We start from the raw sequence: 24,034 nt of genomic DNA, 5'->3' as shown, positions 1-24,034 counted from the left end.
ATGTGATTAACATAGGTCTTGTGGGACTCCAATTAGTTCCTGAAAGAGAGAGTTGCTATAAAAGAGAGCAACTTTTATGACTCTTTGGCTTCCTGTGTCACCATGTGATCTCTCTTCCTTCCACATGTATTCTCACTGTGATGCCATCTGTCATGATGTGATGTAACCAGGTCCCTTGCCAGAATCAGCACAATACCTCTTGAACAACCAGCCTCCAAAACTGTGAGCTAAATAAACCTCTTTTCTTTATAGTGTACCTGACCTCAGGAATTTTGTTATAGTGATAGAAATCAGACTAATAATTGTCTGAGAGTTCAAAGAAGGTCAGTTGTCCTGGGGTTGAAATTCATTCTATAGGTGAAGATCAATTAAGACTTTAAATTTAAAAAAAATGTTTATTTTGTTAATAAGGTTGTATGATTTTATTGATTTGTCTTACTTTATAGATATATACACTGTTTCTAAGACCTATATAGAGCTATCTATGGAGCCTTAAATGAGGACTAATAAAAATTATGACTCTTCCATTTTAAGTACCTAGCTATATGTATACATACATACATAAGTACACACACATACATATATACACATAAATATGTGAACACGTACTTGCAATAATAAAAACCCATTGGAAGGCTATTCTTCTTAATACTTTTAGTATAATTACTTTAAAACAATCAAAATCATTAGGAGAGCTTATTTCCCTTCAAAGATAAACATTCTTTGTTTTTCCAAACTGGTTTCTAACAGAAAAATCTTTCATGTCATCTATAGCTTCCAGTTTCCCTTGCTAAATACTCTGGATTCTAGAAACTATCACTCACCTTCAAGATTTCATTATTTAATATAAACAGATGATCCCCATAATAATTACCTTTCCTTTATTTTGCCCCTTCAGTGGAATAAAAAGTAGCAAATTGTTATATTATTTAAATTCAACTTATAAATGATAAGACATTTATACCTGCTTGCCTCACCAGTTCTGCTATTTTTTTTTTTTTCTTTTTGGTACCAGGGGCACTTGACCCAGCCCAATTTTGTATTTTATTTAGAGACAGGGTCTCCCTGAGTTGCTTAGTCCTTTGCTTTTGCTGAGGCTGGCTTTGAACTTGCAATCCTCCTGCCTCAGCCTCCTGAGCTACTGGGATTACAGGCATGCACCATCGAGACTGGCAGTTCTGCTATTATTTAAATAAGCCATATATTCACTTTCTTTTTGTAATCTTTCTCCTGTTACTTTATTGACTTAACTAGCAGGTCCATGCTGGTCCCTGGAAACATGATAAATAAGATATAATCATTAGTGTCTATAGCCTAGGGTCAGACAAATGAAAAACATTTTTACAACAACAACTGGGGAGAACACATGGGAAGAGTAATGAGGAGGTGACCAAGGGTGCTGGGGACAGGGCTGGGGAGGCAGGAAAAAACTGCGTAACAGAGATGGCCTTTATGTGTCGAATGTGTGTGGAAGTGCACCTAATAGAGAAATTGGAAAAGGACGTTAGATGCCGAGGAAATAGCGACTGCAGATTCAGGAAACACAGGGAAGCAGAGTGTGTTCTGGGAACGAATCAACTCGGGTATGACCACAGTGCAGGTTTCGTGAAGAATAATAGCCAGATTGGAGGAACGAGGCAGAAACTGAAAAGTGGGTCCAGATAATAATGCACTTCTTACAATGAGGCCAATACTTGGAGTTTTGTCCTGGAGCATGAAGGTCACAAGCATCAGAGTGACTCCAGGTGAGGCAAGAGTCAAAGGGGGTGCCTGATTCCAGCTCAGATGAGGATGGAGCGGGTGGGGATTTAGTGGAGAGGCAGGAGGAGGAGCAAGTCTTGGAGGTAAGGTGTGATCTGGACCCACCGAATCTGAGTTTATTTGGGCCATTTAACAGAGGTATCCGGCACAGCTCTGCACTGTTTTCCGACTGGGACACCTTCTGAGTAATGGATCCTTGGAAGATTTCCTCCTGTGAGCATCAACCCAACTCAAGTCCCTTCCACAGGCCAGGTCTCATCAAACACCCCTCCCCTGTGTTCCACCCAGGGTTTCTTATCACTCCACATATTTGCATAATGGGAAGGGTGGCTTCTCCCTCTGCCTTGAAGGCCCACCCAGACCACCAGACACCATTTCCACCTCTCTGCATTTGCCTTTCTCACCATGCTGGCACATTGCTATTGCTCCCCTGGAGTAGATCTGCCCTAAGACCTCCTCCAGCCAACTGCGCATCTCCCTCTTCCAAGCCCTCCCTGGCTCCCTGTAGCTCCAAACACTCCAGGCTCTAAATCAGTTACTTCTTAGAAGCTCTTCATCCTAAACATGGAGGGGGTGGGGTCTACTGCCATTAAGTTGTTCAAGTACTAAGACAATCTGGTTCTATAGAAATTTTTATTTGAGTTTTCTATAAAAAAAATTGTAACAGTTTCAGGGAATATAGAGAGAAGAGAGAGGGGGTGGGTGAGAGTGGAATATTGGTTGACAGCTCCTTGAGGCCAGGGCACAGTTTTGTTCAACTTGAGTTAAATGGAACTAACCAGGGCATGTGAGGACTTCAGAGAAAAGAAGGTTAGTATGTCCTTCAAATTATCCTCTGACCCCAGGTTCTAAAACTGAAATATAAACTAAGATTTGGGGGCCCAAATTTTCTTCTGAGACTCAGATATTTTTTGGTCAACATATCACAGAAATTTAAAAATACCTTTAACAAAATAATCACTTGGTAATTAATCGGCCTAAAATCTAGCCAAAATATGAAGTCTCAGGTTTAGAACTCTACAGTTGTAGTCAGAGCTAGAAAAGATACACTTTGAGAACGAAGCTCTGTTCTCTCACTAATTTCATTTAACCTGCATGCTGATCTTTTGGCCATTTGGAGATGAATAGCAGTCACAAAACAGTGACAATCACAAGCTCAAATCTAAATTATTTCATTTTAAATTATTTAATAAACTAATGTTTATTAGCCAATTCTTTCTGGTTTAGTAAATAGGAAGTACCTGTGTGTCTCATGCACTTTGCTGTGTACAACAAACACAGAGGTAAATAAAACATTACCAGTTGGGCTGGTATTGTGGCTCAGTGGTAGAGTGCTTGCCTAGCATGTGGGAGGCACTGGGTTTGATTCTCAGCACCACATATAAATAAAGTCTATTGACAACTAAAAAAAATATTAAAAAAAAAAACATTACCAGTAAGCATAAGATTCTCAAAGTTCACACCTTCAGATGTAAAAAAAAAAAAATGAATGCTAACACAATTTTAAAAGAAAAATAATAATAATCATACACGAAGCAATAGAGGAACACCACAGACAAAGCAGGAAAAAAATCTGCTTTGAGGAGTTGCAAAAAGATGTGTCAGAAAGTGACATTAAACTAAGTTTCAAAGCAGGAAAGGAAGATGGGAAGGAATATATATATGGAGCATCAACTGTTCTCCAGACACAAGTGAATCATCTCATTGTTGGCTCCATTTTAGAGATACTAAGACTGAGGCAGGACAACTAGAGTGACTTCAAGCACTGCTTCGTATGTTCTGTGCAATACCCCAGCTCCCTCCCAACGATAAGGAGTATTATAGGTAGAAAAGAGTAAGAATCATTATTGCTATAGTTAAAGCTTCTTAAAAAGTATCTCTTATAAAATCTTTACTTTTAATAAGTTATTATATTATGGTTGTGATTATAATTTTCTATCTGCCTGTAAAAAGCTTTCAAAACCCATTTAGAAATGCCCAGGTTCCAATGTCATACAAGAGATTTGTGAGACTTAAAAAATCATATACAGAATGTTGTATCCACATGCATTCTTCCAGGAAAAAGGATTGGGAGCTTTTATAAGCCTCAAATGAGCCTATGAACCTCTCTCTCTGAAGAGGCCAAGAACCACGGATCCACTGGGTTTTGCTAGGCTTTTAACTGTTTTTCCAAAAGGAAAAAATACATATATGAGATTCAGTTTCATACATAAGGAAATGCACTTCATATACAATAAGGAAGAAGATTAATATACTCTATTAATAATGTAACAACTTGATAATGAGACATTGAAGTGACCCTTACCCACCTTTCTAATAACTACTCAGGATGTTAACAGTGAAAGGATCATTTAGAAAGCTAATTTCCTTTTCATCATGCCTGTTAAGTGTTTACTTTAATTCACATCCTGTGTGACCCTATGGGAAAATTTTTCACTAATACTGGGGAAAATCCCACAGGGTTACACAGGATGTGAATGGGGCCTGCACTGAACAAACTTCAGCTTGAAAAAAATAAAATTAGATAGGTGAGTTTCGCTTTCTGTTTGTCATAAGTTCCACTTTCTGGCTCCCAAAGTTTAGATGCATCGTGTACCTGCATTTCTGAGATGGCCGTTCAACAGCATCCCAACGTTCTCACTGTCTTTTTAAAAGAAGGATTTCTCTGTGTTGCACAGCAAAATCCTTCCGGCAGAAGAGGCAAATCTGTGGTGTCAATCAAGGCGAGCTGGCTGGAGCACTCCCGGGGCTCCAGCATACCTGTGCTGCACACAGTTCAGCCGCCGTTTTCCATTTCCTGTGGAGAATACACATCATACCACTTCCCCTATAGAAAAAAGAAAGCAGCCCAATTTAATTGCTGATGGAAACATTGTCATACTTTCCACTGGCCAAGCTTGAAACCATTACTGATCTAACCTTCATTAATTTTTCCATAACAATTTGCAGAAATGTCAGGAAGCAGCTGTACGAAGACTGATTAATTGTCTTTATCACAGCTACTTCACCAGGCGCATTCTCTCTGTTATTTATACATCTTTCTCTCTGTTATTTATACATCTGCATGTATAAATATATATTTCAGTTTTTTTAAAAAATTGAGGACTTTTCTGTATTGATTAGTATAGGGATGGCAGTCTGTCTTACTCTGAAAACTCCATATCTTTGTCTGATGTCTTCCAATGGCCCAAACCATTTCAGATCTGGAGGACACCCCACGAAGTTTGGGACAGCATCCATGAAGGAAAAGATTGCCTCCTGCCCATTACTCAGAGCTGTTCAAACAGACGTTAATGGATTCAAGTCTTAGAGCAACACTGCATTTATTAGTCAATCACAGGAGCTAAAATTCACTTCCGAAATGTGAATTAGAAAATCAAATGCCCTTTTTCTATTTTTTTTTTTCACTTTCTTTCCTCTCTCATCATTTTAGGCTGAGCTATGCCATCTGTCTCACCCTATCAAATAATGTGCTGTGCATGCTTGGCAAAAATAAGTGGAACAGGGCACCTCAGAACCCCCTGTGCGCAACCACTGAGCGTCTCTAACTGGTACACAACAGAATCTGGCCATCTGGGGTAACCGGTTACAGCAAGCTTGGCTCCTCCACCACTCAGTCTTGCAGACTTTTAACTAGTTGGCAAAATGTCAACTAGTGTTCAAGAACAGAAACACTAACAAACATTTCTTATTTTTCAAAACACAAGAAACACAAGAATCCAGATATATATTTTCAAAGCGAACTGGCCGATGTTGCCGGTGGGAAGGCTTCGAAAGCAAAGATCAAGATGCTGTCACATCCTTGAAATGGAGACAGAGTCAACCGGAACCTGGCGCTTTGCAGCTCTACTCAAGTTTGCGGTCAGAACGTGTCTGTCCTTCCCCCATATTGCCTGCATACATACAAGAAAGGGACTAAAGCGGAACAGATGTTGAACCAAATGACACCTTTCAGAGACAGCTCTTCGAGATCTAGGGGGAGAACCACATTTAAAAAAAAAATCCAAAAATCCATCACATTCCCAAAACCAAAGAAAAACAGACTGAATAATAGTAGCATGTAGCATTCCAGCAGTAACTGGATATGAGCTCTGGAGCAGGAATATCTGCTTTTAATTTCACTTCTGTCATTTATTAAATATGTAAATAACACCAGGCAAGTTACCTAACCTCTCTGTACCTAAGTTTTCTTATCTGTAGAGTGGGGATAAAAATAATATTGCCATAATCATTACGGGAATAATATAGTGCTTATAAATGACACCAGGAAGTGAACTACAAAGGTTAGCTATTAATTCTACATTTTCCTTTTGGTATTTCAGGCATATATGGAGGAAATAATGTGATGAGAGTTCCGAAATTAAGAAAGTCCAGCAAGGAGGTGGAAAGTTTTCCCTGATGGTAAGGGGATGCAAGGGTATAAACACCGCCACTGAAACTGGATCAAGCAATCATGGTTCAGGGTTTGTATCTTAAATGTCCCCCAAAGGCCATTTGCTAAAAGTTTGGTCCCCAGCGACAAGGAGGTAAGCCTAGTGGAAGGAAGGAAGGTCACTGTGGACATGTCCTTGAAGGGATATGGGACCCTGAATCCTTCCTCTGTTTCCTGCTACTATGAGCTGAGCAGCTCTGCCCCACCACGTACTCTGTGTCACAATGCACTGCCTCACCACAGGCCTGAAAGCAATGGAGCCAGCTGACCAGGGATAGAAACCTCTGAAGCCATGAACTAGAAGAAACTTTTCCTCCATTGAGTTGTTTCATCTCAGGTATTTTGTCACAGTGATGAAGAGCTGACACACAAGGGTCAGTATCTTATGACTTCTGTTGACAGCATGTCTCACAATGCTATGGGACATCAGAGAGAATGCAGCCAGAGTCATCACACCTCGCCACCATTGTCAGATCTGGAAAGAAGAGATGGAAAGAAGCCACCACAGGCCAAGAAAAGGCAAAGGAAGAGGGAAGTGGACTTGGCCTTCATCATAACCAAAGTGCTGGGCTGAAGACAAAGGTTCTCATTCCCCAGGCACGAAGATCAGGGCTGGGTTCCAGAAGGTTACAGAGGGCAGGAAGGACACTGCTTTTAATTCCTCTTCTGCCATAAGACTTTGAGTAACTCACACGCTCTAGAGACTTATTTTCTGCAGAAATATACAGGATTGCATCAAAATCAGAGTTTCTCAAACTTCTGTGACCCTCTTTACAGTCTGATGAAGCCTGTGAACCGCCCCCCCCAGAACACAATGTTTTAAAGTGTATAAAAAACATTAGATTATAAAGGAAACCAGTGATAATAAAATACGGTTATCTAAAAAAAAAAAAATCCTTTAAGCAAACGTGTGGACAGTAACTTGCTCTACCCTATGTCTAATAGGGACCATAATGTTGAATAGTCATAATCATAAAGACACCTTGAGGTATTAGCCACTGTAGGAATGTGATCTGAAATTATCTATGATTTCCATTGATGACAAAGTCATCACTGACATTTGTTGCCTAAGTTGAAAACAAAAGCAATGCTGAAGTTCAGAGATTGGTGAAAAGTAATGTTTTTTTTTTTTTTTTTCTCAACCAAATTCTCTGAATTCTGTCCATCTGTAGTTAAGATCCCCAATCTAAGTGAAAAATAAGTCCCTTTACAATTTCAACTATCTAAGATCAGTGATTATATCCCGGGCTTCTCTCCACAGAGAATATTTGCAAGGAGAAATGAAACTATGCCTGTGCTTTCAGTCATGTGGGGAAAAACAGTTTTACAGGGATAGACATGTCCTCCCCGCTCCCTCCAAGGGAGGGAGCATTTATTGACTTGGAAATGAGAGATTCACTACCAGGCACCACCAGCCTACAGGCAAATACATATGCAGTGGCATTAACACCAATTAACCACAGCTCCTGTTCCAGCCCCACCTGCTCACACAGGACCTCCAGTCCCCTTGAAAAGTCCCAACCAAGTATTTCTAGGACTCCAGCAAGGGAGACTTAAGGAGCCCACAGGCAGTCTGACAGCCAGTCACAACACCATCTGCCATTTCTTCCTTCCTGTGCCAGCTCCCCCTAGTGTCTCAGGAAGGAACTCCTCTGCTGCCTCTGCAGATTGTGTCCACAGCAAGAACGCAATGCCCAGATGCCCCAGGGCAGCAGTGCCCATACACCCAGGCTAGAAAGGTTCTTGCCTTGGGTCCTGTGCTTTAGAAAGCCCACAGACCACAAAGACAACAAAATAAATGTATTGGAAAATACACAGCACCTTCATTATTGGTATTTAGATGTCTCAGAACCCTAAACCCTGCTCCCCAGGGAGCCTTGAGTCAAATCTCTTTTTGCACCAAGCCAAAAAAAAAAAAAAAAAAAAAAGACTGAATCTGAATGCCCTGGTTTGTGGGAAGTGCCACTGAAGAGTGTGGAATGAGATACCATTTCAAAAGCAGAGATTTAAGTAGCTGTAATACTTAAGTTAAAGAAAAAAAAAAAACATAGTACCTAGTCCTTGCTTTCGGATGACATGAACACAACAGACTCTTGACTATAGTCATGCCAAGAATCGCTTTTCTTGTTTCCTTTAGTGCTCCAATCAGTAATTCTAGGATTATTAATGAATTAGTGCAGTATTTGGAATAATCATACTCGGTGCCCATACACCCAATTGCAATTCAGCAATTCTTCTTGGTCTTAAACTTGTGAAGATGTCAATGGCAGGAAGCATGATGCTAATTCTTTACATTAACATCTAAATTGACACTTTCCATTCAATCTATAAATACTTTCTATAATCTATAAATTACTTTCACAAAATTAGAACACAATTAAATTTCCAAAAATTATATATTAAAAAAGCTGAAGCTGTTTATCTTTGATTTAGATGTTTTGTTCATTCATTATAACATAGATTTACTTGTCTTTTAATTTTGGATATTAAAGAACTTTTGAATTTTTTTTTTTTTTTGGAATTTGAGAGGTATCCTAATTCACATTTTTTAATGAAAATCTATTGATATTTTGTATACTTTGAATACATTTACATTTTACATGTAAATCTTATAAGTCAAAAATGAATGTAAATCAAGGTCTTGCATTTGTATCTTCTCTTTTGAAGTTCGGAAACTAAAACACCTCCTCCCGACACACACTAAAGCAAAAGTAGTAGAAAATCTACAGTCAGTCTGTGTGAAATTTAAAGCTACAAACAATGAAAGTAAACAAACTTGTCAGGCATGACCCATATACAATTCACTAAAGGATGTTTCAAATTCTTCTTTTAATGAAGATTTAATTACTGTTCAGAAACAATAAAAAGGAGCCAGAAAAGGTATTTCTATCATATTTGCAACTTGAATAGAGTCAGATAAAATGCCTGGCAACTTCATGTTCTTTACAAATAAAGATTTCATCGTGATCAAATTAAGAATGTTTGTGAGACTTCATTTGAACTCTTCCCCTATAGACCCAACAAATATTGGCTGCCATGACCTTCTCCCTAGTTGTGTGTTCTTAAGGTCCAAACCAAGCTTGGCTTAAAACCAGTTCTCCTCCAAGTTGGTCATGAAAGCATTTCCATCAGTTTTTTTTTTTTTTTTCCTCTACTCTTATCCAGAAACTTTGTTGGGAATATCTGTAGTCATGTAACACAATGCTCTGATCCAGTTCAAGGGGTCAGGGAAGCAACTGGTATGTCTTTCATTGTCTGCCTCAGAATCCACTACCCGCTTTTCAGCCAGATGTAGAGCCATAGTTGATTATTAGTGGGCGTTAGTTAGTACACCCTGGTAGTGAGAAGGAGGCATTTGAGCACCATAAAGTCCATGTTTATAGACAAAACCACTGACTTAGTTTGGCTTTTCTTTCCTCACTGGTCTGTCTTCTTCCTGCCTCCAAGGTTCCTGGATGCCATATTCTGCACCACCTCCACACCTCTTGGGCATTTCTCTACCAGACTTATTAAAGTTAAGGCCTGGTAGATGGAAGAAGGACAACGGAGGCCAAGAGAATAAAGCAGGTTCAGAAAGCCCCTTTCACATTTTTGCTTATAATCCAGTCCTTAAAGTTGACAAATGAATCTTGTAGCACAAATTTTTTTTCAACAATTTACATGATGAGGACAATAAATGTTTTGAGGAGAGCTGTCCCTTTCACACTTGAAAGTTTAGAGGAAGGATGTTTCCTAGATATGTGAATTAAGGAACTACCCCACAATAATCCACATTTAACTTGTGTTTAAAAATCTGTATGGAGAAAGAAGATTTTGCAGGTATACAGAAGTCCAGTTTTTCACATAAACGTATGTGTTTAAATGTATATGTGTACATACACCCAAAATCAAGAGTGCTGAAATAGGGGAAGGTCAAGTTACTTGCTCAAGGTCTGAAAACTATTCTCGGGCCCTAAGCAAGAACCTTGGATTCCTGACATTGCAACCAACGGCTTTTCCAGTTACTCACTGCTCCCTCCCCACTACTGCTAACTACTAACACTGTTGCCATGACATGGAAATTATTCAATTCAGAAGTTACTTACTAGGCTTTGAAAATGTTAGAAAACAAAACAGCACCATTGCATTGTCAAGAATCAGCCGCATGTTATCTTATATATCATTACTAAATATACAAACTCCATCATGTCCAATTTTAATACTACAGAAATAATACATAATATTTCTAAACCTAATTCTCTAATTTATCTAAGAAAAGGTTTGAGTAATAATGTCATCACGAATGAAAAGATCTGAAAATGTGTTCTGCAGAAAATGTTAACTAATATGCATCTGTTTTAAAGAATATTTCACAGTGCTGACTTTAAAATGGAATTAATTTATTTTTATTTAATTTTTAATCATAATTCCAAAGTGCATCAAAACATATGCATGTAAAATAAAACAATAAATAATTATAATTCTAATAATTTTTTAACATATACTAATAAGTATCTTCAAAATAACTATTACATTATCTTCATGCAGTAGCTCATTTTTGTAATGTAAGCAAAGTCCTAAGAGAACAGATCTGTATTTTATATGATGTATATAGTAGCATGCTTTTTGAAAATAATATTTCTTCAAAAAATACAAAACATGCCTGATTTAGAAGTTCCTTTTCAGTATCTGAAATTAGCTTCTTAAAATATCTCTTGCTGTTCTTAATTTAGAAGAAACTTCCTTTATGTATACTTTTAAATAGCATCAGAATAAAAGCTTACATGAGGGCTGTGTACAGCTCCCTTTTTACTATACCTACAGAAAAGTTAAGTAACCAAAGTATGAAGTCTTCTTCTGATTAACTGTTAAAGGTTCACAACGCACATATTTTACAACACACATATGGCTCTACCTACTTTGAAAATAATTTTATAATTAATTATTTAGCAAGTTATAAGACTGATGCTGTGATGCATTTCCTGAAAAGGTAGTGGTTTTCTACTTAAAACCATAAGTTCACATGTTGTTCAGTACCTCCCATTCATATCCAGCTAAAAATTCTCTATCTTGCATTAATTCGAATACAGAATAAAAGGAACTGACCAATCCCTATCCTGAATTAAAGAATGAGCAAATGAATAATCCGAATGCACATACCAGACCAGTTCCCAATCTCTCCAAGGCAACAGATTTAAGATGTAAGAAGACAAATGTTTTCGAAGACAATGATGGCACAAACATATAGTATTAAGAAAAATAATGCCACAGTGAAATTAATTTTCTTCTCTCTATAATTAAAAAAAAAAGCCACACCTACACAAAAACCTTTTGTCTTCATCAAAGAACAAACAACAATGACTTCCAGTCATGGTGTACAACTGTAATCCCAGTTTTCGGGAGGCTGAGGCAGGAGGACTACAAATTTGAGGCCACCCTGGGCAAATAAGAAAGACTCTGTTCCAAAAAATAAAATTATTTAAAGAGATAGGGATGTAGCTCAGTGATGGAACACTTGCAGCATGCAAGAACCCCTGGGCTTAATCCCCAGTACATGGCAGGGAGGTCTTAGAAGGGGAACTCAAAAAACAAAAACTTCCAAATTTGGGTTAAGGTATTCTTAAAATATTACAAAAAATTATAGACTTACACATACTTTAACTAAAATACTTTAATCAATCTACAAAACATATTAATATGTTCATCAAATACAAAAACTCAAAATTTATACTTGGCAGAATGAAATTTATTGACATTGATGCAAATGCCATACAAACATATCTTTATTTGCTTTAGGGACAAAATAACTTTAACAGTTCTGTGACGAAGGTCCCATAGGTCTCTTAGTTCAACATTAATTTCTGACTATTTAAAATAGAGGAGAACTTGGTACCACTTTATACTTGAAAAATTATTCCCAAATATGTGCTCCAAAACTGTCATCCACAGTTGCCAGTTGGAAGAAAAGTAAAAAAAAAAAAAAAAAAAAAAAAAAAACTGTAAAATGAGGTAAGAAGAGATATAGTCATAAACCCCAAGAGAAGGTCTCCCAGTCTCAAAGATCCCCACACTGTTGAGCTTGATCACTGGCTGAGAAGATCTTGCCGGTGTTCCCAAAGGTGGGAGATGCCCCTGCACTGGGAAATCCCCTGGGATATTTACATGTACACAGGAGCAAACCCTGACTCCATCTATCCCAGGGCTTCAGGTAGAAAGCAGCCTGCTAAAACATCTTCCCCATCCAGCTCTCAAGGAAAAGGAATCCCAACGCAACAGGTGAAGCTGAGAAAACATGGTGACTTCCTCCAAAGCTCTGAGGATTCTCGCTCCCATTCACCTAAGAGCTATTTTGAATTCCCACAAGTTGAATGCATTTTAGGGTTCAAAGTGATAGGACATGGGGGCTAGGGTTGTGGCTCAGTGGCAGAGCACTTGCCTACCATGTGTGAAGCACTGGGCTGGATCCTTAGCACCACATATAAACAAATAAAAAATAAAGGTATATCAACAACTAAAAAATTAAAAAAAGAGAGGACATGAATGATGGGGGAAGAACATTTGTATATAATAGTCATCTCATAAATGCATTTTTCTTTTTTTTATTGTTGGTAGTTCAAAACATTACATCTATTTTGATATATTTCACAGTTTGATTCAAAAGGGTTATGAACTCCCATTTTTACCCCGTATACAGATTGCTGAATCACATCAGTTACATCAATTACATTTCCATTGATTTACATATTGCCATTCTAGTGTCTGATGAATTCTGCTCTCTATCCTATTCTCTACTCATAAATGCATTTTTCAAACAAGCTGCTACTATAAAACAGGGAAACTTTTATATTGGCTAGTTCCCTCTAAGAAGGATGTATTTTATTTAAGTGTTTGAAACAAAATAAAAATTAAAAAAACTAAATCTTACATGTCTCCTCTCATATTTCCCAGCCCCCAGCCTGGGACAAAGGGAGGGTTTAATAAATGTTCATAAAAAGGATAAATGAATGAATGATTGTAAACAAGCTCACTCACCATGTTTATATACCTTTGTGCACATGTGGGATTAAGGAGCAATTGTCCCCCATTATATCACTCCTTCCCACTTTTTAAATTATTATTTCTTACAAGATAGTTTGATATGATATAAAATACCCCTTTATGATAACATGGGTACCTCTGAATGATTTTTCATTATGCCCAGTTGTCTAGAATAACATGTAACAAAAATCAGCTAAGCATAGGCATGATACAAATTTTATCCCTTACATTCTCTAGTCATAGGCTAATTCATCTTAATGAAGCCACTTCTGAGTATTTCTTCAACAAATTCTCCTATTATTCTACAGGTTGAATAAATAATAGTATCCCTTCTAACTCCGGCTCCATTGCAGCCCTGTTTCCAATGGTTGGGTGCAACACAATGTGCCTGTACATGACTGTGTGTTTTGTCTACTTCTTGGCACATAAATACCCCTGAGGACAGGAAAAGAACTGGGGTGTGTGTGTGTGTGTGTGTGTGTGTGTGTGAGTGTGTGTGTGTATGAGTGCACACACATGTGCGTGCTTGCACACAGGCACTTCCCTAGATTGTTCTCCATGGAAATCTCCTTCCTTGTGGGACAGGAGCCAAGGAGAGCCCGAGGACTTCCCCAACCCTCAGCTGAGGGTGTGGCAAAGGCGTTCACCATTAGGAGCTGAGTGCCCACAAGGAAGGAGGAAGGAGACGCAGGGAGGAGGCGGGAAGCTGGGAGCAAGTGCAGAAGATTTTGCTGTGAGAAAATAATCTAGGAGTCCAACGTCGGGACGGCATTTTAAAGTTTGCAAAGACTTCTCAGAACTAGCACATTCTCAAGTGAGGCCTCTAAGACCAGCCGGAATGTGGAGATCTACATAAACTTTACCCAACAAGGAGAAATCACAGAGAAAAAGCTCAGCCTTCTTGCTCACTGATGTATTTAATTATGTCTTCAGTATAAAAAAAAAAAATAAGTTTTAGAACATTTCCAGCCTTACTTCTACACTGAAACCTCTTCCGAGTCCCCATGATCCAATGCAGAATCCATTAACCCTTTATTAGATCCCAATGTTGGTGATGGTTTTATAATTGCACATAATCTGAACAGAATTCCCATGTAAATGGAGCTCCCAGCTCAGGGCCTGACATAACAGTGGACATTCAAGAAGAGTTCCTCTCTCTAACAAGCTCCTCCTCCCTTATCCTCTCTGAGTCTTGCCTGTCTTCGTTTTCCAGTGACACTTTGGACAGCTGAAATACTCTGGAATTCTATAGCTGAAGTGTCTTCTCTCCTAAAGGTCCCCCTGGTTTCCAGTGCCCAAGTCACACCCCTCGCTCAACTCCTGCTGTTGTTCTGATCATAGTCCACTTTGAATTTTAGTTAAACACATATATATCCTACATCCCCAAATAAATGTTCAGCTAGTTGGGAGCAGGACTGATCTTGTTTTTCTCAATACATACCTCCATAATCCAGCATAATGTCTTGTACCTGGCTGGCTTTCCATAAATATTGACTGATTCAAACATTTGATTCCAGATATTCCACTGAAGCTTATTGCCTTCCTGTTTCTGACCACTCATAGCCAATCATAAAATCCACAGATAAATTCATCTACGGTTTCTCTCCCTTCTGCCCCCTCCTTTGTATAACTTTTACAAATATCCTAGATCAGGATTTTATTACTGCTCCCTAACTTACCTACCTCCAATGTTGCCAATTCTTCTCTGCAATGCTATCTGTGGTAATATTTTTTTTAAAAAATCATCCAAAATATAACCCCAATATGTTACTTCATAACTCAAAGGTGGGTCAAGATTCTCTAACACTTACCAGACTGATATGCTATTTACATTCAAGGCCCTCTATACTCTCTGGACTAGACTACCTTCCCCTTCTCTTCTTTAACATCTTCCCTTCACTTACTCAGGCTGAATCCCAAACATACTCTGGTACTTTCTGTTATATAGTCACACCAATATTATCCATCCTATCTTTTACCATGTGAATATCATTCTTTCCACTGGTCAAAATCTTGCCCATCTTTACATGTTTCCCCAGGAAATGCTTCCTGATCCCCAGTCCCCCACCCCCAACAAACCCACAAGATTTTTTTTTTCTCCTCTACTTTCATGAAACATTTTATATAGACTTCTCTGGGGGCACGACTACCAGCTTTCTTATATTCAAGGCAGATATACATTAGTCTTATCTCTCTTTTAGGGCTTATAAGCAACTTGAAAGCCAAAATGCAGATGCATTCATCACCGTATTCCTCTCTAGCACTCGAATGCAAAATTGCATATGGCAGAACAGCCATAAATATTCATTGAATTTAACCAAACTAAAGCTTTTACAAATATCCAAACAAGCTCAAGTTCCATGTAAGAAGGATCAGAGCCCAAGCCAACAGAGTGTTGGCGTTTGTGATGATTGGTGTTCTTAAAATTTCCACTTAAGGTTGATGACAGAATCAAGCTCTGCTACAGTCCATGAATAATTTATTTGTGCACAAAACATTCTGTTAATGGAAATCTTTTTATGGCTCAAGATCTAAAATATATTTACTGCCCTATAGTTATTAAACGTTTACTTTAATCATTAGTACACAAGATAATGACAAATGATGATTACAGTATCATTATATGCTCTTAAACCGACTTAATCAAGAATACCTCTTCTGAAATTTAAAAAACTCCTCCATGGATGAAGGAAAGGGTGGATTCTCCTGAAACCCGCCAAATCACTGCTACCATCAAATTTAAGAACCCAAGGTTTTCTGTTGTTAGAAATACCACAGTTTGTAAAAATAACCTTAAATTCAAACAGCTAGTACTTTTTTTTTTCAATTTGAGTGCTCAATTAAAACTCCCTCTGCTTCCCTGCGCTAGACTGACTCAGTCTAATACATCAGAGAGAAAGAGAAACGCGAGTGTTTGCGCATTCCCTAGATGTTGCAGCCTGCCAAAAAGTGTTCCTCTGCTGTGCTATTTCAGTGAGTCGTGAGATGGCAGTGAACAGGCTCCTCAAAAGGAAAAGAGAGCTGTCTCCCTGCATGTTTTTATTGTACAAGGCTGAAAGGCACACCTCTGGCTGTTGTGATACACTGATAAGTACACATGTTCCTGAGGATGTGAACTTGGGGAGATTTGGGCAGGGGTGAGGTTGAGAAAATCTGAAAACCTGTCCTAAGTTCTTGGGAAATATTGAGAAAGCTGAAAGAAGGTCGAAAAGGGGAAGTCGACTCAAATTTTCGAGTGATTTCCTCTTTTCCACTAGAAGCAATCATGGAAAAGGAAAAGGAGAGCAAAATATGTGCTTTAAAAAATATGTATGTGCTTTTTATCAGCTTTTATTTCAAAGAGTACTGATGTACCATCAAATTCACCACACTACTCCCTAAACAGGTTTCTCTCTGAAGCTCTCTTTTTCCATTAAAAGTAAATTTTTGCACTCCCAGGCAAAAGCTGACAGCTTCCTCCTGCCCCACCATCCTCAGGGCCTGTGCACAAATGTGGGCACTTTCCTGCACGCATGGACACATGCACACACAACATACACACACAGCCCCCCCAGACCCCCAGTCAGGCAGCATTTCCCTGGCTTCCTTGCACTTTGCCGCCTGTTGTCTGTGGCCGGTGGGTCCCTTTTGCTATCACTGCAACTCCCACTCGCAACACTGATCTCTCACCAGGTCTACATCTCTCACCAGATCAAGTCAAGGGGTTAAAAGGTACCCCAGGTCCAACTGGCAAGTGTCCAACAAAGGACAGGACTGGGCACGGTGCCTTTGCATGCAGAGGACCCAGGGAAAATTACCAGAGGCAGTGACTTGTGGAAGTGTGTAGAGAACCTTGAGGAAGACAATTAGAGCTGAGCACAGTCACAGGGGACACCATTATGCAAAACCGGAGGAAGGAGGGGAAGAGGAGGAAGTGAAGTCAGAAAGAATTCCTTGAGCCTGGGTTGAGTGCCTTTGTCTGTGATGTCAGTGTGGGAGGAGATGTAAAGGGCACAACATGAGGTGACAGCTCTTGACAGAATTCATGTAAGTGCATCCTAAGTAGCTTCCTTGCTCGCAGGGTCTGCTGTGCCCACTCAGCCACCCTCTTCCCCACCCCCAAACCACCCAACACAGCCCAGCAGATCCAGCTTCCAAAAGTGCAGCTTGGATGGTGTCACTGTTCCGCTCAAAACTGTGTAAGAGCTTCCCACCGTGGGCCAAAGGAAATGTGCCTCCGGAATCCTGCAGCCCAAGACAGTGGCTCTGCCTCACTACTGTACCCACACCAGCACCCCCAGGAGCCCTTCACACTCACAGGCCCTGTTTCATTTCACCTCATTGTATCTTTTCAGAGCACAATTATTATTATTGCCATGGCCAAGTCAGGGGAAGGCAGGGGTTTTAGTTTGGTCTGGTGGGGAAGAGTATTATTATTTTACTTTAAGAACAGCTTTTTGCATTTAAAAAAAAAAACACTACAAATAATTATGAATTGGTTCTTCTGACTCTGGATATTTAATAAGTATCAGACTTGCTGATTCATCTCACGAATGGAATTAAAATTAAACATGTGCCCAGATAGCAATTTTCAGACCCCAAAATTAATTTTCAAAGAAAACCCACAACCAAATATTCTGTTAAATCCAACAAATATTTATTGAGTATACACTGTTTTTTTAATCATTATTTTTTTTCAAGCTGAAGAGGAGACCAACAAAATAAAGACCTACTTTGGCCCTCGAGCAGCATACAGTATGGCATGTGAGATAAAACCTCCCATAAATTAAGTTGCATAAAGTGCAAGCACAGAAATACATGTAAAAAGTGACATGAGAAAAATATGGAGTGTTAAAGGGATTCTGAAGGCAGATGAAATAAAATACGAAGGTAACTCTGAAAGAAAAGAAGTAACCAGAGTGTGACTTGGTAAAGTGCATTAACCAATAATGCAAATAATAGGCAGAAAATGCAATTTATCTTTTGAGAATTCATGGATGAGAAGTCAACACTGTATCAAGTACAAAGATAAAATGAAAATCTCTTTGTGGGGAACTTTGTCCAATTGCCAATTTAGAAATTTATGGTAAAAACTGCAACTGCCATGAGAATCAGATTCGAGAGGCTGATCTTAATTCTACAAGGATGTTGTTAGAGGTTCTGAGAGTCTCAGATCAGGGGAATGCAGGTCATACCTGTCAGAGGGCTGGAGAATTCCCATTCTTACAGCACAGCATTAAGTGCACCACTCTGGACCTGCTCAAGCTTCCCAAGATTATAAAATGTAACTCTTCTCCAAAGTTCAGTATGCCTTCTACTTCCTTATGTGAATCATATTAAACAGAATAGAGTGACCACATTTACCAGGCTCCAGTATTTGGAAACCACCAGTCAACTAGACCAGTGACCTCGCAGTGATCGTGACATGCTGTCTGAAGTTGGAAGAGCCAGGGTTCCGTTCTAGCTCCGTGACTCACTTAGGGCTGTGACTTTGAGCAACACCTCCCCCCCAAGACTCCACTTCCTCATAACACAAAATAAAATGTGTGTCATATCTACATAAGAGTAATTTTTCTCAAAGGAGATAATGTGCAGAGACACCATTTGTATATTTGTACATTTGTAGGCCACTACCAGAGCGCTAATGCACAGCATTATAAAAGCAATGATCCTATGATCACCTGGTTTCACCTGGTTAAGTTTTGTTTGATGAGTGAGAGGAAAACAAGTGGTGCCTCCACCCCAAGCTGCCCTACACTGCCAAGTCAAAGGAGGGAGATGGGAAGGATGGATAGAAGGACATGTCACAAAATGGTAAGAAAGCATCCTGCAGCTGGAGTTTCAGATGGCCACAGGACACACTGTGTTTTGCTCATTCTAGGTTTAATTAGTGCTTGCTGACTGCCCGATGAACACATGAATGGATACCTTGTCGGATTCACGAATGAATGAAGGTATAGTCAAGGGAAATGTATGGGCCATGTCAAGAATGCAATGGAATTTATGGAAGAACGTAGAAAAATAATTTGGGAAAAATGAAACCACATAGCTCAAGAAGCTAAGAGCCATGGGGGTCCACTCACATAGACTGCAAAGCAAATGAAAGGGCAGTCTTCGTAAGCAGACAGAAGCAGTTCCAGGGCCCAGAGTCCATGTTTCCACACCAGTTAGTAAATACTCAAACATAAATATAGTCACTCTCCTCCACATTTATGGGTCCCTTATATTTTTTAAATTAAAATACAGACAGAAGAACTGTATGCATCTGAAAAGCCATAAAAATGATCCTCCATAAAAGAAACATTTTGATGGCTACTTACAACACTTAGCACTTGTAAGATCTACTCTGAATTACCTTTGATGGCAGGAGTAGTTCTAGTACATACACAGGTAACAGCAGATCTAATCTGCACTCTTACCAAATCATTATAAGACAGCTAAAAATGTGTCCAAATAGAATTCCTAAAAGTTTTCCTCCATCTTATTTTCCTAACTGATCTAAAGTGATACCAAGAAAAAAAAAAACATAAAGATACAGCAGAAAAGAAAGAGGAGATGGCTGAATGAGCAAGGAGTCCAAGGATATCACAAGATACAGCAATTTCCACTGAAAATAGAATTATGTATTTTGGATTGTTTAGTGTCAAGTAAGATCTCAATAATTTCTGACCAAAAATTACTAACCGTAAATCTGTATGCAATTCTCAGCAAGTTAATTACTACCTCGAAACCCAATACTCTCAAATGAATATGGGATTCTTACTTCAAAGAGATTATACATCTATAGCTCAGATTTTACCTTCCTTCCCAAGAAGTACCACTTACATAATTCTCAAACATTTACAACCAGAGAGAATTTCAAATACGAAAACATGGTTAGGGACCAGATTCCAAATAATAGTACCCTAAAATGAACAATGTCAAGACCAGCCAAAAGCATTAGAAGAAAAACAGCAGAACATGAAAAGTGCATTTCTAGAAAGACAAAATATTCTGTATTTACGATCTCACAACAGACACCATAAAAAGAACGTTCTAATGGTTGAGGATTTTCCTTTTTTACAATCTATTTTCTATTTAGTACCAATTTGTGGTGAGAGAAATTGGGCAAATTTTAAAATTTTATTGTTTGGGGAAAAAAAAATCCTCACGTGGGCTGATGGCTAGGCGCACTGATGAAGTTGGCAAGAGGCTCCATTCACTTCATGAAAAAGCTTACCAATGAAATGCTTATGGATTAAGTATCAACCTCATTTAACTCAGAACAATAAGTATGTTAAAGCAGAGTGGCCAGTGAGCTGACGACAAAGTCAGAGCAGCTCAAAGCTCAGTGCAGCGAGCAGGGGAGCCATCTGCACTCAATGTCCAGGCCAGGTCCATTCTCAGGAGGCACTCATAAAACTGTCTACCTTGCCCATAATTTAAATCAGGTGACACCAATTGAAATTTAACTTTAACACTGTAGTATGCTTTGAGAATCACTGTAAAAGCCAAGCTGGTGTGTAGAGAGAAAACTAAACGTGGCAAAGACATTTAAGTTGGTGGTTCAGAGTATTAATCTGTATCTTCTAACATCTAATACAGCTATCGAAGAAATGAAGCCCTTGCTTTTGAAACTTTTAACCATTTCTCTTTTTGATTTTTTTAAATTCAATCTAATGGTTTTATATCCCTTTAATTATTACCCTAAATTTTTCCAAATGGCACTATGAAAAGTTCAAAGTTTTGGTCACAAATAAGTATTGAATCATGAACCTTACAAGAAAAATGAAAATCACCCTCAATATTTCTAATCCCACTGGTACTCACAGCTACACTAACAAATCAAGTTCCAGGGCAGTTGCCTCCAGGGGGATGATTTTAGACCAAGCTAAGGCAGCTGTGAGCCCTGCATTAACTATACAATACTGTCACAGAAACCCCATCTGATATCATCAAGACTTAAGACGCTCACAGTTTAGCAGATGCTATTGGTTGGTTTGGTTTGGAAGGAAGTTGGCTCCCCAAATGATTAGACACTTTCCTATCTTATTCATTATCACTCATCAGGTTTTAAAATAGCTCCAGTTTATTTGGAGAAAAAATAAGTAACAAGCTGCACAATTTTAGAATCATGAAAGAAAAAAAAAAACAGAATTTCACAAACTCAAATCTTCCGACCTAAATTAGGAAAACTTTTTTTTTTTTTTCCAAATCATCTCTTACGGTATACAGTATAAAGGGTTAATTTATGCATGAGTTTTCCTGAGTTAAAATAAAAAATTTCCAAGCCCTAAAATCAGTATCATTTAGATTTCTGATGCCAAAAATCTGTTTGACAGAGTAGGCTTTACTATCCTGACATTTTAACAGTAGCCAAAGTCCTGTTCCCACTAAATTCTGTCTTGGCAGTACCAATCATCTGCTAAAAGCCTGAACTCCTCCTGGTTCTGAGTTCTGTACCTCAGGAGCTTTCCACAGCATCCAGGGTAACAAGAGAGCTGAACTGATCCAAGTCCTTACTTAAGATATCTATTCCTGGGGGTGGGGTGGGGGGAGAAAGCACTGCAAACTGAAGTGGAGCAAAATATATTCCATGCATTTACAATTATGTCAAAATGGACTCCAATATTATGTATACCTAGAATGTATGAATAAAAAAAGCATTGTTTTAAAGATGTCTGTTCTTATCACAGAAACCAAAATTTCTATAAAAGAAGAATGGTTGAATAAGGTGAGAGGCTAATTTACTCAAAAAGTTCATGGTACCTTAGATTCAAATCTGATGAAGATGTGATTACACAGGAAAATCTCACTGGAAGTACAAATCTGATATTCTCGCATCACCTCAAGATCATAGGCAAATCATCATTAAAATAATAAATAAAGGGGGCCAGGAATGTAGTTCAGTGGTAGAGCTTGTGCCTAGCATGTGCAAGGTGCAAGGGTTCAATCCCCAGCACACAAATAAATAAATCAATAAACAGTAAATAAAAGAATCAATTTAAAAACATAAATGACATTTTTCAATGTTCAGCTAAAATCAGAATATTTCCAAAACTGCAATAAAGACATACAAATATTTTCATTTAGGTAACACCCCAGACAGACATCTACCACAGGTGTTGAGGGCCTCAAATAATTAATATCAAAATTTCACAGGAAGTTTACTGAATACTGTGCTTGAGAAACCCTTCCCAGAACTAGGAATTCAAACCACACAGAAGGCACTGGTCTTAACTTACCTAGTGGTCAAATGTCACACAACTGGTAAACGAGTGTTCCAATCAAATCAATTCACTTAATTTTCAAGTAGATCTGATTACCACCATCTTTTAAAAAATGCAAAGACTCCACCTAACAAGAAAAGGAAAAACAAAAAACAACATTTAATCCAGAGGAGCTTTAAAACCTACACCAACTACCCAAACATCAAATCAAGACTGTCACTATATCTTTTCCTAAGTTACTGAGCTACTTAAAACTATAACATAACAAAAGTACCTGTCAACTAAACTAAATTTCACTGTTTGGGATAAAATGAACATTCAAGCAATAGTAAAAAGTGAACAAAGAGTTTATTTTCCATACTGATTGGCTCATGGAAATTGTAGCTACACAATATCAGGATATTTTAAAATCAGACATGAGGAAAAGATGCAAATTATTGCCCTGGAATCATCCTCATTCTTATAAGTTACTGACACAATGAAAATGTGTAGGTTGCAGTTCCTGAAAGCTATTAACACCTGGCTCTAGAAACTAATAACTAGATCAATCACTTAAATATAACAATGGCCAAGCAGTCCTGGAGAGAATTTACAAGCAAGAATTTCCAAATCATTCTGAGAATGATACCTGTCTTCCACAGAATGTATGTGCTCCAGTGACCACTCACAAATAGCTTAGTCATGGTTTATAAACGCTGTCATTTTATTCTATTCATTTTACCAGTAGAAGCACCTTTTCTGAATTTAAAAGATTAAACTGCTATCTCATCTCCGTAGGATATTCAAGAGAAAGTAACAATGCCCCAACTGGAAAGATCCTAAAATAATCACTGGGTGGCTGAGCAGAAGAGTGAGATAGAAAATTACACAGTTTCTAGCTACTCCTGAAGCAGGACTCCCTGGGGTGGACTTAGTATGTTAAAACCTACAAATATTTTAAAGTCCCAGAATATCAACCACAACAACATTCAAGTGGAACATGAAATTCAAGTGAAAGCTTGAAAATAAATTTCAAGGCCGTAAATACATGATTTTTTAATTAAGCAATTTGGAATTCATCATGAACTGCCAATTTCCCAATCTCACTATACACATTCATGAAATTAGCTGATAGTTAATCTCAGTATTAGAAAAATAAAGGTTGAAATAAATCAGCTATACACTTCTAGTATTTGCTCAAAAAAAAAAAAAGGTTATAGTAGTCATGGGAAATATATTCTAATTTCCAAGAAAAACTATGCATGGATTCTAGTCATTGCTATTCAAAAAGCAGTTATTTAGGAAACTCATATGTGTATGGCCTCTGTAATAAATAGTCTTAATTATTATTCCAGAGTTTGTGCTATTAGTATGACAAGACAAATGACATATGCTTTGGTTATTATTTTATTTTATTGGTTTGTAGTGCTGGGTATGAAAACAGGGCCTTGTGCATGCTAAGCAAGTGCTCTACAACTAAGCTGCACCCACAACCCATCCTTTGGCTATTTTAAATCATAATGAATCAACAAATACAGTCACCTAAACAATGGACTGCAATTTCCAATTTGTTGTATTTTTCCTGGAGTTTTACAGAAAAGTTGCATAGGCTTTTCAAATAATGTTAGTATAGCATGCTTCATAATACCATTTCTGA

General features: G+C 38.3%; 1 protein-coding gene across 16 annotated transcripts in view; it reads right to left on the bottom strand.

Annotated features, from left to right (window-relative positions):
- Hivep2 (HIVEP zinc finger 2) overlaps nucleotides 1-24,034 on the bottom strand; it is a 179,597-nt gene that overhangs the window by 58,274 nt on the left and 97,289 nt on the right. For 11 of the 16 annotated variants that reach the window (XM_077802083.1, XM_077802090.1, XM_026397626.2 and 8 more), the window contains one exon: nucleotides 22,414-22,525. The exons of 2 other annotated variants lie outside the window; for them this stretch is intronic. The gene's annotated coding sequence lies outside the window, so the exon portion shown is untranslated. Of the gene's footprint in view, nucleotides 1-4,357; nucleotides 4,589-22,413; nucleotides 22,526-24,034 lie in introns of all 16 variants that reach the window. 3 more of the 16 variants (XM_077802085.1, XM_026397625.2, XM_026397630.2) reach the window with 1 other exon arrangement.

Source organism: Urocitellus parryii, chromosome 8, assembly GCF_045843805.1.
Source record: "Urocitellus parryii isolate mUroPar1 chromosome 8, mUroPar1.hap1, whole genome shotgun sequence".
In the NCBI taxonomy this organism is placed as follows: domain Eukaryota; kingdom Metazoa; phylum Chordata; class Mammalia; order Rodentia; family Sciuridae; genus Urocitellus; species Urocitellus parryii.
The sequence above is the reverse complement of the archived record's forward strand: the minus strand, read 5'-3'. Positions and strand labels throughout refer to the sequence as shown.